Consider the following 16,115-nt stretch of genomic DNA (forward strand, 5'->3'; position numbering starts at 1 on the left):
TACAAGTCCCATGAGGCATTGCAATACTCTGACAGCTCTAAGCATAACTCAGGGAGGCAGAGGCATGATGGGATTTGTAGTTTTGTCACAGCTGGAGTGCCAAGGTTAGCCATCACTGGCATAGGAAGAGGTGAGCCGATGACAACCGGGTGCTCATCAAAACTAGCTGGGAGAAGCACCCGGCTAAAAGAGCCTGGGGAGAACACTGGGTAGCATTGATTTACTAACTTACAGGAGGCTGCTCAGTATCCCCTGCCTATATGAGGGCATCCATCTTGCTACAGTCGGTGACACAGAATTGCAAATTTGAAGTGCCCCTGGTAAGATGTAATTACATTAATTACTACATCTCCCCGCTTGCACCGGAGATGCCTTCAACATCACTGCGGGCACTTCAGACCTGTGGTTCTGCAGCACAAACAGCAGCAAGATTGATGCTCCTTTGTCAAGGAATTAGATGAACACCTGTCCTGCCAAATGTGTGCGCTCGTGTGTGAGGCGGTGATAACTCTGGCTGTACTACTGAGGGTATGTCTCCCACACATGCACACACATCTTGCAGGACAGGTGTTCATCTAATATCCCTTGACAAAATGACACTTTGTTGTCTAAAATGTTAGAATGAAAAAAAATATAATATAAATGCATTACAATATCCCTTACTCCAGATGTGGCCTCACAAGTAGTAAGTATATTATAACAATATTATTTCTCCCACAATTAATATAGCAGACAGGAGATCTGGACATGGTAGTAAGTGGTGTTTCTGTCAGTGTTCTCCTCAGCTCTGCAGCTCTGTTACATATCTGTCACAGGCAGTTACCTGGGCAGGCACGGCGGCTGACACAAACGGGTGTCCACGGGCGTCCAAGGGCATGTCATTGGTTCTTCAGTAAAGGGGGATTGGCGGTGTGTGTTCACGGGTGCCGCACGTGTGCATTTAAGCCTCTGTGCCCGAAGATGTAGTGGTGGGTGTGTTCACGCGCGCTCAAGGACGGATGTACACGTATACATGATTTCCGTGTGAAAGTACGCATAGGCTTGGGCATGCGTACGTCATGACGCATGAAGCCAATATCGCGCCAAATTACCTATATGAGCTTGCTGAGTACATGGCTCCGGTGACGTGAGTCTTGTCTGCCTGTTCCTGTTTCTGATGCTGACCCTGGCCCGTCTGACTACCCACTCTGGTTTTGACCCTTGCTCCGTACTCCGACTACCTGCTCTGTTGCTGACCCATGCTTGTCCGAGAACCCGCTCTGTTGCCAACCTCGACCTGTCCAAGAATCTGCTCTGTTGCTGACCTACTGTTTGTACAAAGATCCACTCCGTTGCTCATTCCTGGCTTGTTCATGGAACTGCCTGGCTGTCAGGTCATTGCAGTACCAGACCAGTCCTGTGGGAGCTTTCCAGTACCTATTTGGTCACGCCATCCGTGGTCACGCCATTGGTTCTGCGAGCACTCCTGCCCTTTGTTCACTAAAGATCCCTATTTCCAGTCAAGGGACTCCAGTTGATGAGCCGCAAGAGTTGCTGTCCTCAGCACATCTGTATCCACCAACCCAGGTGCGTCACTAAACTGTCTTTGTATGCTTGGGGAGCTTGGCAAACCTTAATGATGTCATGGCAGTACTCTTCCCCCATGCCTTGGTTTTTGTTTTTTGTTTTTTAAATCACAGATTGATCCAAAGGTTAAAGGACAACCGAGGTGACATGTGACACGATGACATAGACATGTGTATGTATAATGCCAAGCACACTAATAACTAGGCTGTGATACTTTTTTTTTCTTTCTCTGCCTGAAAGAGTTAAACATCAGGTGTGCAACTGGGTCAGACTATAACATAATACTCACTGATACATAATTACAGCCATAAAATAATTTCCTGTCAGTGAATGGCTTTCTGGAGCAGAAAAGAGATAAAAAGGGTCAATAATTCATAGATTTGATCTCTAGCATACTTCAGTGAAGGTGTCATTGAGCAGAGACAATGAAACAGTAACAACTTAAAAACTAGATTTAAAAATAAAATAAATCTGTGGGATACGTAAAAAAGTCATTTTTAAGAGAAGGAAGATGGAAGTTTATCTCATCAGTTTATTTTTACCTCGGGTGTCCTTTAAAAGACAAAATAATTATCTTAATAGTCGAGCCAGTGCATCTCCACGTCTAACATTGATCTTGAGTTGGGATCATAAATGTTGTGAGCACATGGAATACCGATATCCCTTCAGGCTGTACTCTTATACTGAATTAAGCAAGTCTGAACCAAAGAAAACTATAATATACCTATGAATTCATCTATGGATACATGCTGGCCATGTTCAGAATTTTGGATGAGGCAGGCCACAACTTATTTTCACTGGCACCTGCATTACTGTGTATGCATGCAGAAATACTTTCTTACGACGATGGTCTATTAACTAAGCTTGATGAATCTAATATATGAAATTGTCCGTTAGAAGTGTTGTCTGATTCAGTTTATCTTGAGATTAAATGGGAACAGACATTCAAAGCCAGCTATTTCTGATCTTTCTTGTTTCTGAGGATAAGTATTCATAGGACCTACGTATTATTTGGCCGCCTGATCAGTTGGGTCACTTATTATTATTTATTATTTATATAACGCCAACGTCTTCCGCAGCACTGTACATATTGCATTGCCAATTACTGTGAATGATGGCTCACCCTGCCGCCGTTGAAAGTCCAGGAGGCGTTAAATACTATTCCCGCTCTGAGTCATCAACACAGAGGGAGAAGTCATTTGGGATCCAGCGATCGCCAGGACCTGAATTAAATGTTAAAGGCCGCTGCACCGCTATAAAGGTAGTAACATTACATGTATGGGGGCACCCAGGTCAGACACAGAGAAGCAGGGAGCGGGCGCCAATATGACCTGCTTCATTCATAGGTGTTTACTGTGGCATGCAGGGATTGGAATTGGGACCAAGTGTTGTACAGATAAGCTGCTAGCCTCTAGGCTTGGAATTAGACCAATCAAATGTAATTCCTGACAATTTTATTAGAGCAGGATAGGAAGTGCCCAAAATATATAAAATAATTAAAAAAACTTTTAAAAAGGGAAATAAGTGTTAGATGAGCCAGTGGCATGTGTTACCTGGTGTTAAACCAACACATCATTACTGGCAATTAGATTGACCTGAAGAAGCTGATAACAAGTCACAAAACACATTGTGATATGTTCAAAGCAAATGCCACTACTTATTACCACAATAACACAATGGTGCTAAAAAGGACCTTTCTTCCAAGGCAATCCACATAGACAGAGACAAATCCCCAACATAGCAGTGGCTCCACTAAATCTCCACTCTATATTTGATGTCAAGGTAGGGCAGACAAAAATGTCTGAAGTGTTTCGGACAGCAATGTGTCTTTGCATAGGCAATTTAATTTTAAAACTGAGTGAGTTCATAAGTCTCTGTTGCAATTCCTCCCAAGAAGAGTCCCTTCAACATGAATTCTCAGTTTTGGAACAGAGGTCGTCAGAAAGAGGTTATCTCACCTGGCCGATTGCTAGAGGCATAAAGCATATTGCTCTCCATAGGAAGAGGCACAATATTTTGCACCATCGTTCTGGTCAGCAGTCAACCTCCAATTTGCCTTCATTTCAGAGGTTACTCTTAAGACATTTGTTAATATGTCAAATGTGTCTAAGCACTTTTCTTAGATACACGGAGGGGAAATGCGGTCTTCTACATCCAAATTGAAAGGGTTAATCCCCACATACAAAGGGATGACATTTATCATAAGCTGCTAGTCTGTGAGGCGGGATGGCTATTCCACCTATGGAGGCCAATGCCTGATGGTCTTAATGCATGATGGGTTTTAAACTTGATTTATTGATTTTAGTGTTTAACTTTTTCACCCCTCCCTGCAAGGTTTTAAAAATGTATGTTAAAATCTCCACCCCTCTTTGGGTGTGGGCCAATTTCCTTTGGGTGGGTCTTTTATGTGGGTTTATATATCCTTTAGAAACATTCCAGTTTTAGACTTTGCAGTGGTGTACCGTCCATTGGGCGCAAGGGGGTGGGGCGCACCGGGTTACAGGCTGGGAGGGGGCGGTGTCAAACAGGCCAGCCGAGCCAATTACAGATCAAGCCAGCAGTACCTGGCTCAGACCACCCCCCCTCCTGTGAGTTCTGCAAAAGGCCGGAAGCCGCGTGGGACACACGTGGGATCTCTACTACGATCTGGGACAGGAAGATCGTATAGCTGCAGGATTCCCCTCACTGCTGTGCTGCCGCCACCGCTGAGTCTGCACCCCTGCAACCTGGGACAACCAGACGGCAGATACTGTCAAGGGAGAGGAGGATCCGGAGGCTTCCTGGGTCTCACCCACGCTGCTCTTCCGATGCTCTGCTCCCCCTTCCAGGCTCACGGGAAACCCAGAGGCGGGCCCACCCACGCTGCAGCTCCTCCACCTCTGCGGCTATGACAGCCAGATGCAGCCGCTCATCTCCCGACAAGCTGGGTCATGATCCAGGCACACCATCGGCGAACACCACCGGCACAGATGGGTATGAGCCACAAAACCATCCACTGTGGGCAGTAGTAAAGTACTGGATGTCCCTGCCGGCTGCCAGTGTCTCACTTCCCCCATCTCTCTCCCTCTCCTGTCTCCTTTTTTCCATCCGTCTCTCTCTGCTTTGTCTCTCCTCCCCGTCTCTCTCTCTCTCCTCTGTGTCTCCCTACTGTCTCTCTCTGCTCTCTCTCTTCTGTCTGTCTCTTCCCCTACCTCTCTCTTCTTCCTGTCTCTTCCCCATCTCTCTCCATCCTCTATCTCTCATCCCTGTCTCTCTCTTTCTGCTCTGTCTCTCTCTTCTGTCTGTCTCTTCCCCTGTCTCTCTCCCTCCTCTATAGCTTACTCCTGTCGCTCTCTCTCCCTCCTGTCTCTCTCTCTCTGCTCTGTCTCTCCATACTGTTTCTCCCTCTGCCCTGTCTCTCTCTCTGCTCTGTCTCTCCCTACTGTTTCTCCCTCTGCCCTATTTCTCCCTCCTGTCTCTTTCTCTGCTCGGTCTCTCCCTCCTGTCTCTTTCTCTCTTCTGTTTGTCTCTTCCCCATCTCTCTCCCTCCTCTGTCTCTCCTCCCTGTGTCTCTTTCTCCTCTGTCTCTCTCTGCTCTGTTTCTCTCTCTGCTCTCTCTTTCCCTCCTGTCTCTCTCTCGACTCTGTCTCCCTCCTGCCTCTCTGCTTTCTCTCTCTCCTGTCTGTCTCTCCCTCCTTTCTCTCTCTGCTCTGTCTCTCCCTTCCGCTGTGTCTGTCTGTCTCTCTTCTGTGTCTATCTCTTCCCGTCTTTCTCTCCCTCCTGTCTCTCTCCCTCCTGTCTTTCTCTCTGCCTCTCTCCCTCCTGTCTCTCTCTCCCACCTGTCTCTCTTCTCTCTCTCTCTTTGCTCTCTCTTATCTCTCCATCCTGTCTCTCCCTGCTCTCTCTTACTCCTGTCTCTCTCACTTCTGTGTCTGTCTTTTCTTCCTGTCCTCTCTTTCTTTCTGTGGTGTGTGTGTGTGGTGTGTGTGTGTGCACTCGGTCAGAAATACATTGGCTATATACAGGGGGTTCTAACTGTATACACTGGAGGTCTAGCTATATACGGGTATCTGACTATATACACTGGCTATATACGTGGGGGTCTGAATATATACATTGGCTATATACGTGGGGATCTGACTATATACATTGGCTATATACGTGGGGATCTGACTATATACGTACATTGGCTGTATACGTGGGGATCTGACTATATACATTGGCTAAATAGGGGTGGGGGTCTGACTGTATACACTGGCTATATACACTGAAGGGGAATTTGGCTATATACAATGGCTATACCAAAGGGAGATCTTGCTATATATACTGCATTTGGGTATTATGATGGTTACCTATACTAAATAACTATACTTTATACTATAAATGGGGAAGGGGGGATTTCATCCTGATCTGGCTACCTGTGCTAAAGGGTGGTTATCAGGCTACCTAATATATTTTGACAAACCACTGCTGCATCATGTGTATTTTGGGGGGAACACTGCGCATTGTGGCTATACTATGGTACCTTTACTGGGGGCACCTAAACCTGGCATTACCCGCCATGCCGCACTCACTCCTTTCTTTTTTTTTGGGGTGGGGGGGGTGTCATTTAATACCCAGCACCGGGTGTCAAATGCCCTAGGTACGCCATTGAGGCTTTGATTAAAGACAGATTGCTTTGATTAAAGACAGATTGTGTGCTTATTGAAATAAAATGTTACATTTACCCTAGTGTTTTACTTGAAGGTAAGCCAACACTTATTTCCCCCTTCAAATTTTATTTTTAATTATTCTATGTATTTTGGGTGCCTCCTATCTTGTTCTAGTTATAGTCACCTCTGTTTGAAAGGGGGGGGGGGAGTCTTTTCATGTTTACTGTATGATCTCCTTATGGTAAACTCTGATGTAATAAAACTTTGGGTATAGTAAACTAAGTGTCCAGGTCCTGGCCAAGCACCATTAAAGCATATGGAAGTAAACCCTGGTATAGTAAGTCCGGATATAATAGAACTTCTGTGGCCGGATAGTGTAATGGTTAAGGGCTCTGCCTCTGACACACAAGACCTGGGTTCAAATCTCAGCTCTGCCTGTTCAGTAAGCCAGCACCTATTCAGTAGGAGACCTTGGGCAAGACTCCCTAACACTGCTACTGCCTACAGCGTGCGTCCTAGTGGCTGCAGCTCTGGTGCTTTGAGTCCGCCAGTAGAAAATCGCAATGTAAATGTTCTGTGTCTGTTATAGTAAACTTTTTTTGGCCCCTGCATCTGTCTACAGTGGAATGTGGGTGGGTGCATGAGTCATAAATCAGTCGGAGAAGCATGAGCACTGGTTAGAGGGTGGGCTGGCAGCCACTTGTAGCCTGCTCGCTATCTGCACACCACTCCGGGCCTCCATGGATTACCTCTAAAGCACAAGACCTACACTTTCTGTGTAAAGTGCTGCCTAATTACTGAGGGAATTGCCTGTCATCTGTGACTTACTTGTGCATGGCTGCAAGGCTACCGTATCATGCAGACTGCACAGAAATGTGGACAGAGGAGCACACTGTAAATACTCTACCTGCATGAACTGGTAAGACCTATGCTTCCTGTGCAAGCTGTTGTATGATTATTGCATGCAAATCCCTGTATACTGAGCACTGTGCATTTTGATCTAGTTTAGACACTGTCTGTGCTTACGTGCTGAAGTCTTGAAAAAAAAATTATTCGCAATTATTGATTGAATTAACATAGAGAACAGTACTATAGTATACTTTATGTGCTTGAGTATGACAGTTTCTGAAATAGTAAACTTGTGATGTAGTTAACTACTTTGCTTGGTTCCTTGAAGTTTACTATAAAGGGATCCTACTGTATAACCTTTTAAACAAAATTAATTTGGAGTGGGACCACCTAGATTGACAGAACCCAGAAAGGCCGAGTGGAGGCGGTACTTCCCAAATGTGCAATTAGTGGTTGCTTAGCTGAGCTTAGTTTGTAAGTGCCAACTCATCACAATTTTTATTACACTCACCATTCACTACACAATGCTACACGATTGGGCTTCTGGTGTCCCTGTGTGTTTTGTTTTAGGAACCTCTGAACTACGGTACATTGGTCTCCTGCAATTCTCAAGTTTCCTGAAGATTTTGATAAGCCCTATTTTAAGCTGCATACCATTTGCATGCTAGCCAGAATTATTATCATCTCAGTGACCATCTCTAGTGGATAAGTATCAAGTGTACTTTACAAAAAAGAGAAATGAAGTGTACATCTTTTACAGATCCCTTGCCACAGCTATACGTTAAATACTGTATTTCTAAAAATAATATTTTATTAGAATACTCCAATGTCATAAACTTCTACACAAAAGCTCAACTTAATCACTAGTTTAAATAAGTAAGCAAATGTCCAGCAGCACACCAATTTTCCAAGAGTGATTTTGCTTGCTTCACGATTGGTGATATTGCCTAAATCACACCGTCGAGCAATCAGGGACTTTATGGATGGTACACCAGCTCAAAGCTCTACCAAAAAATAGTTTAAATAAGTGAGATTTAAGGCAGTCATACACAGGCCAAACTTGGCTGATATGCCAAGTCAATCAATCCCAATCCGATTGGGATTCGGTTTGATAGTGATTGATTTCTCTCATACATGGCAAACCCAATTTTGCCATCCAAATCAAATCGACCAAACTAGGTTGCATGAATTGATGCATTGCAATGCTATGAGCCATTAATCTCCTACCACACCTGCCTGGCCTCCATTGCACAGAGATCAATTGATAAACTGCATAAAATCAATTGAAAATAATTTGATAAGTTATCTTGGAGCAGTAGATTATAAAAAGTGATAAAATCCACCAGAGATTGATTAGAAAAATCAATCCATGCTTGGCTAGAGTTTAGCAATATAAAAAGATAAGATAACATGTAATATTGCAACCAAAATGCCGTATGATCCAGACATAAATAAATTACTGTATTATGCAATTTACTTGCATTTTTCAAGCAACCTTTCACAACAAGCTTAAATGAAACATGCTACAGGCAGTTCCATTAACCATGCATTTCATTATACAAACATACATCATTGGAAAAGGATTATATTCACACAAGCTGAAATAGACAAAGCGTTTGACTGTTTTCATTATGTTCAAATGCTTTGCTCTCAAAAGAGGAAAAAATAATTAAGATATTCCTGTCCTTGAAAAAGCTGGCTTTTCTCTTGCGTCACTTTAAATGTTAACTTATTGCTTTCTTTCAGGATATTCCTGTTAGCAACAGTAGCAGTAAACCATCCCAAATAAACATGTTATCTTTTTAAGGAAGCTTCTCTAATAAGGAATTGACGTTTTTCCCTTCTGATAAAAAAAGCATTTTACTTTGCTTCTCATAAATCTAAAGCTGATGCTGCAATCACATTAAACACACCATGCGGAAAAGAATGGAATCTGCTTATATAGCGGATATATCTAGGCTTTGCAAAGTCTCAGTCAACAAGTAAGGGACGCACTCATAAACTGTATTGCATGAGGTGTTTACACACGTTTTTGTAGTTCTGTAATTACCACCAAGTTACTGCTTTGGTATCCATGTAAAAAAGGCACTTGGAAAAATCTTTACCAGTATTTTACTATGTCTTAACCTAACCCTATTCTCACACAGAACCCTCCCTCTACCGATGCTTAATTATAAGACCTACTTCTACCGATGCCTAACCCTAAGACCTCCCTCTACCGATGCCCAAACCTAAGGCCTCCCTCTAACTTTGCCTAACCCTTAACCCACCAGGTGGTGCCTAGCATTTACCCCCCCCCCCCCCATCACTTAACACCCCCCACCAACTTTAACCTACCCCCAATTTGGGCGCCCAGAGTCGCTTCCACCACGGAGTGCCGCAATTTGCATATCGGCATGCCTTTTTGATGATTTTATTAGGAGCCTCCGTGCGTTCAAATGTACCTGCTTTGCAGCAAATCGCAGCTTTGCAGCGGCGCCTCCAGACACCCAAATTTACATTCTTTGTTTCCATAGAAACCAGAGCGATCTCTGTCTGGAATATAGGTATGGAGATCCATTATAGGTGGGGTATTAAGCCGAAAGGGAAGATTTGGTTCAAGATTTATTGGGCCAGAGGTCCCAAATTTGGTGTTATGTTTGTGAAAAATTATGATTGGCATAGAATAATTTTGTTTTACAGGGAGGTTGATTGTTGACAAGTTTAATCCAAGAACCCACTAGAGTAGAAAGGGGCTAAACCTTGCAGCATGAATAGCCTTTCTGACAATAAATAGAGTTTCATGTCGAATGATTTTAGTGTGGTGATTAACATAAATAATATCAAGTAACCCAATAGGTGGCCACTAGAGATGGCCCGAATGGTTCAACCGCAAACTTATTCGTGCAAACTTTGATGAACCGCGAACTATATGCGAGTTCGACCCGCCCCCTATACTACATCATTAAGGTCAACTTTGACTCTATACATCACAGTCAGCAGACACAGGGTAGCCAATCAGGCTACACTCCCTCCTGGAGCCCCCCTTCCTTATAAAACGCAGGCAGCGTCAGCCTTTTCACTCACTCGTGTGGCTGCAGTAATTAGAAAAGGGTGAGAACCTGGCTGCTGACATAGGGAAAGCTTAGTTAGGCTCTTGTGTTAGGCTTGTTAGGTTGCTCCTTCTTGCTGATACTTATTGCTAAAAAGCACTCCTCATCCTCAACAGCTTTTCTGAGAGCTAATGTTGTTCCTGTGATCTTTTTTTTGTGTGTGTGAGTGTCCCACAGACACTTGTGTTGCATATACAGCCCTGTCAGTCAGTCGCAGCTGCTGGACCTTGGCCCCTTGGTAATTCCTACTGTGCCACTGCCAGGCCCAGCACATTCAGTGACTACCTGTGTGTGTGACAGCTGCACATTTGTAATACCAATCACTGCATACCCCCCTGTTCAGTGCACCTACCTACCTACGTGAGCGCACACAGTTTTATATACCACCAGTCACTGCAACTGTTCACGGTACCTGTGTGTGTGACAGCTGCACATTTGTAATACCAATCACTGCTTACCCACCTGTTCAGTGCACCTACCTACCTATGTGAGCGCACACAGTTTTATATACCACCAGTCGCTGCACCTGTTCACGGTACCTGTGTGTGTGACAGCTGCACATTTGTAATACCAATCACTACATACCCACCTGTTCAGTGCACCTGCCTACCTACGTGAGCGCATGCAGTGTTATATACCACCAGTCGCTGCACCTGTTCACGGTACCTGTGTGTGTCAGCTGAACATTGTATTGATACCAGTCACTGCATACCTGTTCACTGCACCTGTGTGACTGCACATTGTATTAGTCAAGTCAGTGCATACCTTTCACTTCATCCCCCCCAATATGGGCAAAACAGGCAGAGGCAGGCCACCCGGCAGGTCTGTTCGAGGTCGTGCTGTCGTGATTTCATGCGGCCCTGGACCAAAGTACAGTGTTCAGAAGGCACGTGCCATCAACCCCCCAAGATTGTCAGGACATAGCTGACTATTTAACACAGAACACCTCATCTTTCTCATCTTCCGCTCGGAAGTGTGACATATCTTCCGCCTCCTGCTGTAATTCTGGCACCCCACTTAACACTCATTCGGCCGCCAAAAGCCCAGGGCTCAGCGGTGTGGACATTTTTTTGTGTGTCTGCCTCAGATGAGAGCAATGCCATCTGTACTCTCTGCCACCAAAAATTGAGCTGTGGAAAGACCAAGACCTGTGTAGGGACAACTTCCTTTACGACGGCACATGATGACAAAGCACAAACTGCAATGGGATGACCACCTGAGGAAAAGCAGCACACAAAAGCAAGGCCACACACAGCAGACTCAAAAAAGGTGATACCCAAACTTTATCCTGATGTTGAAAGGCAAGTGGTGTCATCTCTGGCACACAGCGTTAGGTCAAGGGTCCATCTGACCACGTGGTCTACAAAGCACGGTTAGGCCTGCCCGAAGACTAAGTCAGTCCTCACACATAGCATCTCTGCCTGCACGCCATGTGACTGCCTGCCCCAAGACTAAGTCGTTCCCCACACAGCATCTCTGCCTGCAGGCCGCTTGACTGCCTTCTCAGCCACCACCAACAGGGTCCAGGACTCCAGGCAGATTCCTGAATTTTTAATTCCCTTTTGTGATCGTTACCTTGCTGCAGTGAATGGGGCTTGCGTATCACAATGAAGCACCGCCGGCTATATGAGTGTCAACAACCCAAGATAATAAGGTTGTTGCTTCATTGTGGACAGACCAAATTCGATCAGCTGGACAGTCACTGTTCTGTAATTGGGCTACCTCAGCCTGGCGACCATATGGGCTGGAAAGCCGCCATCACCTGCACTCTCGTCATGGTGCACACCAGTCCAGCACGGCCGTCACTACACAAACAGCTGTTTGCAGTCACTGCATACCTTTCACTGCATCTGTGACTGCACATTGTATTATACCTGGCAGTCAGTGCATACCTTTCACTTGAATGGATGGCAGACTTGCCATCCATAACAGATTCTCGTTAAAGGATTTAAAGTTGATTCGTCTCATATACAGCAGGGCCTCGAAAGTCCTCCTGTATTGTTATTTTTCATCAATACCTCCCTGAGTCTGGACTTGCATGCCATGCCTGCTGCCTTCCTTGGATGTGTGGTGGTAGCTGTTTCTCAGGCTCCCACTCCGGACCGGAATCGAACCCTGATTCCCCGGCCATTACCTGTGGTCACCATAGTACTGAGAAAGTAATATGGAAACTTGTTTATCAGTCACACAGTTGAATGAATGGCAGACTTGCCATACTGAATAGCAAGCAGAAGAAGTATTTAAAAAAAATGGTAACAATGGTAGAGAATGAACCATCGAAAGTTGATAAGGCAGTGAGACATTTCCTGACATCACTGAGTGAGGAAGAGCAATCTCGCCATGGTGCGTAGTAGTCCAGCACGGCCGTTACTACACAAACAGCTGTTTGCGGTGCATTGCACAGTAAGTTTGGTCTGTTAGTGTGAAGCAGTACACTAATTACACTACCTGATTGATGTATACACATGCAATATGTTTTAAAGCACTTTAGGCCTCCAATTTAGCATGCAATGTGATTTCTGCCCTTAAAACGCTGCTGTGTGTCAAATCCAGATTTTTCCCCGGGACTTTTGCCATGTATCCCACTCCGCCGTGCAAAAATTCAGATGTTAGACCCCTTGAAACATCTTTTCCATCACTTTTGTGGCCAGCATAAATGTTTCTAGTTTTCAAAGTTCGCCTCCCCATTGAAGTTTATTGCTGTTCGCGAAAGTTCGCGCAAACCAAACTTTTTGCAGAGGTTCGCGTTTGAGGTTCGCAAACCGAAATTCGGAGGCTCGAGCCATCTCTAGTGGCCACACATGATACAATAAAAAGATCCGGTTTTACAGCAATTCATAAAAACAATTAGTTGGACTGAAAAAGTGTAAATATCCTCAAACTTTAAAAATCACTACACACTCAGTAAACACAGTCTATGTGAACAATGTTGAAGGATAGATGCTCAACTGAAAGGACAGTCTATGTGTTGTGATTGCATCTCCAACCAGCCAGTATCCTGTCAGCTCACTGCAGCAGCACTAGTGATGCTGAGGTGACACACTTATAGGGCGGACCTTAAGGAAGGAGTGTGCAGGAAGCTGGCAGCCATCTGTGATTTTACATGCGCATATGCTTTTATTATATGTGAGCGCACTTTTATAACTTTTATATGTTAAATAAACGGTATAAAGCTAGGAGGAGATATGTTTAAGCCTAGTGTCTGTAGAGTGTGGAGCATGCAAAGTGAAAGTAACAATTGGAATATCTGAACTTCAATGAGACATCTATCTGTTGGTCTGTGGTTGGTCAGCCAATCAGTCTGGTGAGCATACTGTTTTGCTTATTGGTGACTGGAAACACACGTTGTGAGAAGTCAACTTCTTTTTGCACGGTGGTAGTTGGAAAGGGTGAAAAGTTATTCAGCAATACTACACCATAAGCGATTGTTTGGTTTTCCGAGGATATCCTTAACATCGATGTGCGGATCTGAAGGAACTGGTCTTATGCGTAAAACGTTTGTTGCTGGTCTGTCATCAGTCAGCGTTCAAATCTCGTGAGCGATTATTTCACATGATATTGGTTGACCAGTTTTACAACTGTCGATGTTACATAGTTACATAGTTATTTTGGTTGAAAAAAGACATACATCCATCGAGTTCAACCAGTATAAAGTACAACACCAGCCTGCTCCCTCACATATCCCTGTTGATCCAGAGGAAGGCGAAAAAACCCTTACAAGGCATGGTCCAATTAGCCCCTAAAGGGAAAAATTCCTTCCCGACTCCAGATGGCAATCAGATAAAATCCCTGGATCAACATCATTAGGCATTACCTAGCAATTGTAGCCATGGATGTCTTTCAACGCAAGGAAAGCATCTAAGCCCCCTTTAAATGCAGGTATAGAGTTTGCCATAACGACTTCCTGTGGCAATGCATTCCACATCTTAATCACTCTAACTGTAAAGAACCCTTTCCTAAATAAATGGCTAAAACGTTTTTCCTCCATGCGCAGATCATGTCCTCTAGTCCTTTGAGAAGGCCTAGGGACAAAAAGCTCATCCGCCAAGGTATTATATTGCCCTCTGATGTATTTATACATGTTAATTAGATTCCCTCTAAGGCGTCTTTTCTCTAGACTAAATAAACCCAGTTTATCTAACCTTTCTCGATAAGTGAGACCTTCCATCCCACGCATCAATTTTGTTGCTCGTCTCTGCACCTGCTCTAAAACTGCAATATCTTTTTTGTAATGTGGTGCCCAGAACTGAATTCCATATTCCAGATGTGGCCTAACTAGAGAGTTAAACAGGGGCAATATTATGCTAGCATCTCGAGTTTTTATTTCCCTTTTAATGCATCCCAAAATTTTATTAGCTTTAGCTGCAGCTGCTTGGCATTGAGTACGATTATTAAACTTGTTGTCAATGAGTACTCCTAAGTCCTTCTCCAAGTTTGATGTCCCCAACTGTATCCCATTTATTTTGTATGGTGCTAGACCATTAGTACGTCCAAAATGCATGACCTTACATTTGTCAACATTGAATTTCATCTGCCATGTATGTGCCCATATAGCCATCCTATCCAGATCCTGTTGCAATATGACACTATCTTCCTGAGAGTTGATGATTCTGCACAATTTTGTATCATCTGCAAAAATAGCAACATTGCTCACTACTGCATCTACTAGGTCATTAATAAATAAATTGAAGAGCACTGGACCCAGAACAGACCCCTGTGGGACCCCACTGCTAACAGTCTCCCATTTTGAGTACGATCCATTGACCACAACTCTTTGTTTTCTGTCCATTAGCCAGTTCCCTATCCATGAACACAGACTCTTCCCCAGTCCTTGCATCCTCAACATTTGCACCAGACTTTTGTGGGGAACAGTGTCGAAGGCCTTTGCAAAGTCCAAGTATATCACATCTACAGCATTCCCAATATCCATATTAGCATTCACTACCTCATAAAAGCTGAGCATGTTAGTCAAACAGGACCTGTCTTTAGTAAACCCATGTTGATGCTGAGAAATAAGATTATTTTCTACTATGAAGTCATGTATAGTATCTCTTAGTAACCCCTCAAATAGTTTGCATACAACTGATGTTAAACTTACAGGTCTATTATTTCCTGGATCAGATTTTTTGCCCTTCTTAAATAATGGGAAAACGTGGGCTGTACGCCAATTCACTGGGACTCTGCCAGTTGCAAGAGAGTCACAAAAGATAAGATAAAGGGGTTTATCTATAACTGAACTTAATTCCCTTAGGACCCGAGGATGCATGCCATCCGGGCCAGGTGCCTTGTCTATTTTTAATTTATTTAGTCTTGCCTTCACTTCTTCCTGCGTTAAGTATTTAATATTACAGTTATAAGATTGAGACTCTGCCTCCTCTGTAGTTTGCAACAGTGCTGTTTCTTTTGTGAAGACAGAAGCAAAGAAAGCATTTAATAACTCTGCCTTACCTTGGTCATCTACCATTGAGTTCCCATCCTCATCCTTTAGGAGTCCTATACAGTCAACCTTTCTTTTTTTAGAGTTAATGTACTTGTAAAACTTTTTTGGGTTAGATTTGATATCCTTAGCGATTTGTTTTTCAGCTTCAATCTTTGCCTGCCTAATTTCTTTTTTACAATTTTTATTGCACTCCTTATAATTGCTTAGTGCAGCCTCGGTCCCCTCCTGTTTTAAGACCTTATAGGCATTCTTTTTCCTCTTCATTTTATCCCTAACCTTTCTATTCATCCATAGAGGCCTTTTTTTATTCCTAGACATTTTGTTTCCATATGGGATATACATACTACAGTATTGATTGAGTATAAGTTTAAAAGCTTGCCATTTCCCTTCAGTGTCCTCCCCTTGTAGTACATTATCCCAGTTCACCAAACTTAGTGCCTGCCTAATTTGAGTGAACTTTGCTTTTCTAAAATTCATAGTTTTAGTGGTCCCGCTGCCCCGTGGCCTATCAGTCACCAGATCAAACGTTATCATGTT

General features: G+C 43.8%; 1 protein-coding gene across 3 annotated transcripts in view; it reads right to left on the reverse strand.

Annotated features, from left to right (window-relative positions):
• COBL (cordon-bleu WH2 repeat protein) overlaps positions 1-16,115 on the reverse strand; it is a 609,262-nt gene that overhangs the window by 177,660 nt on the left and 415,487 nt on the right. The window lies entirely within an intron of this gene.

This window comes from Hyperolius riggenbachi, chromosome 5 (assembly GCF_040937935.1).
Source record: "Hyperolius riggenbachi isolate aHypRig1 chromosome 5, aHypRig1.pri, whole genome shotgun sequence".
Classification (NCBI taxonomy): domain Eukaryota; kingdom Metazoa; phylum Chordata; class Amphibia; order Anura; family Hyperoliidae; genus Hyperolius; species Hyperolius riggenbachi.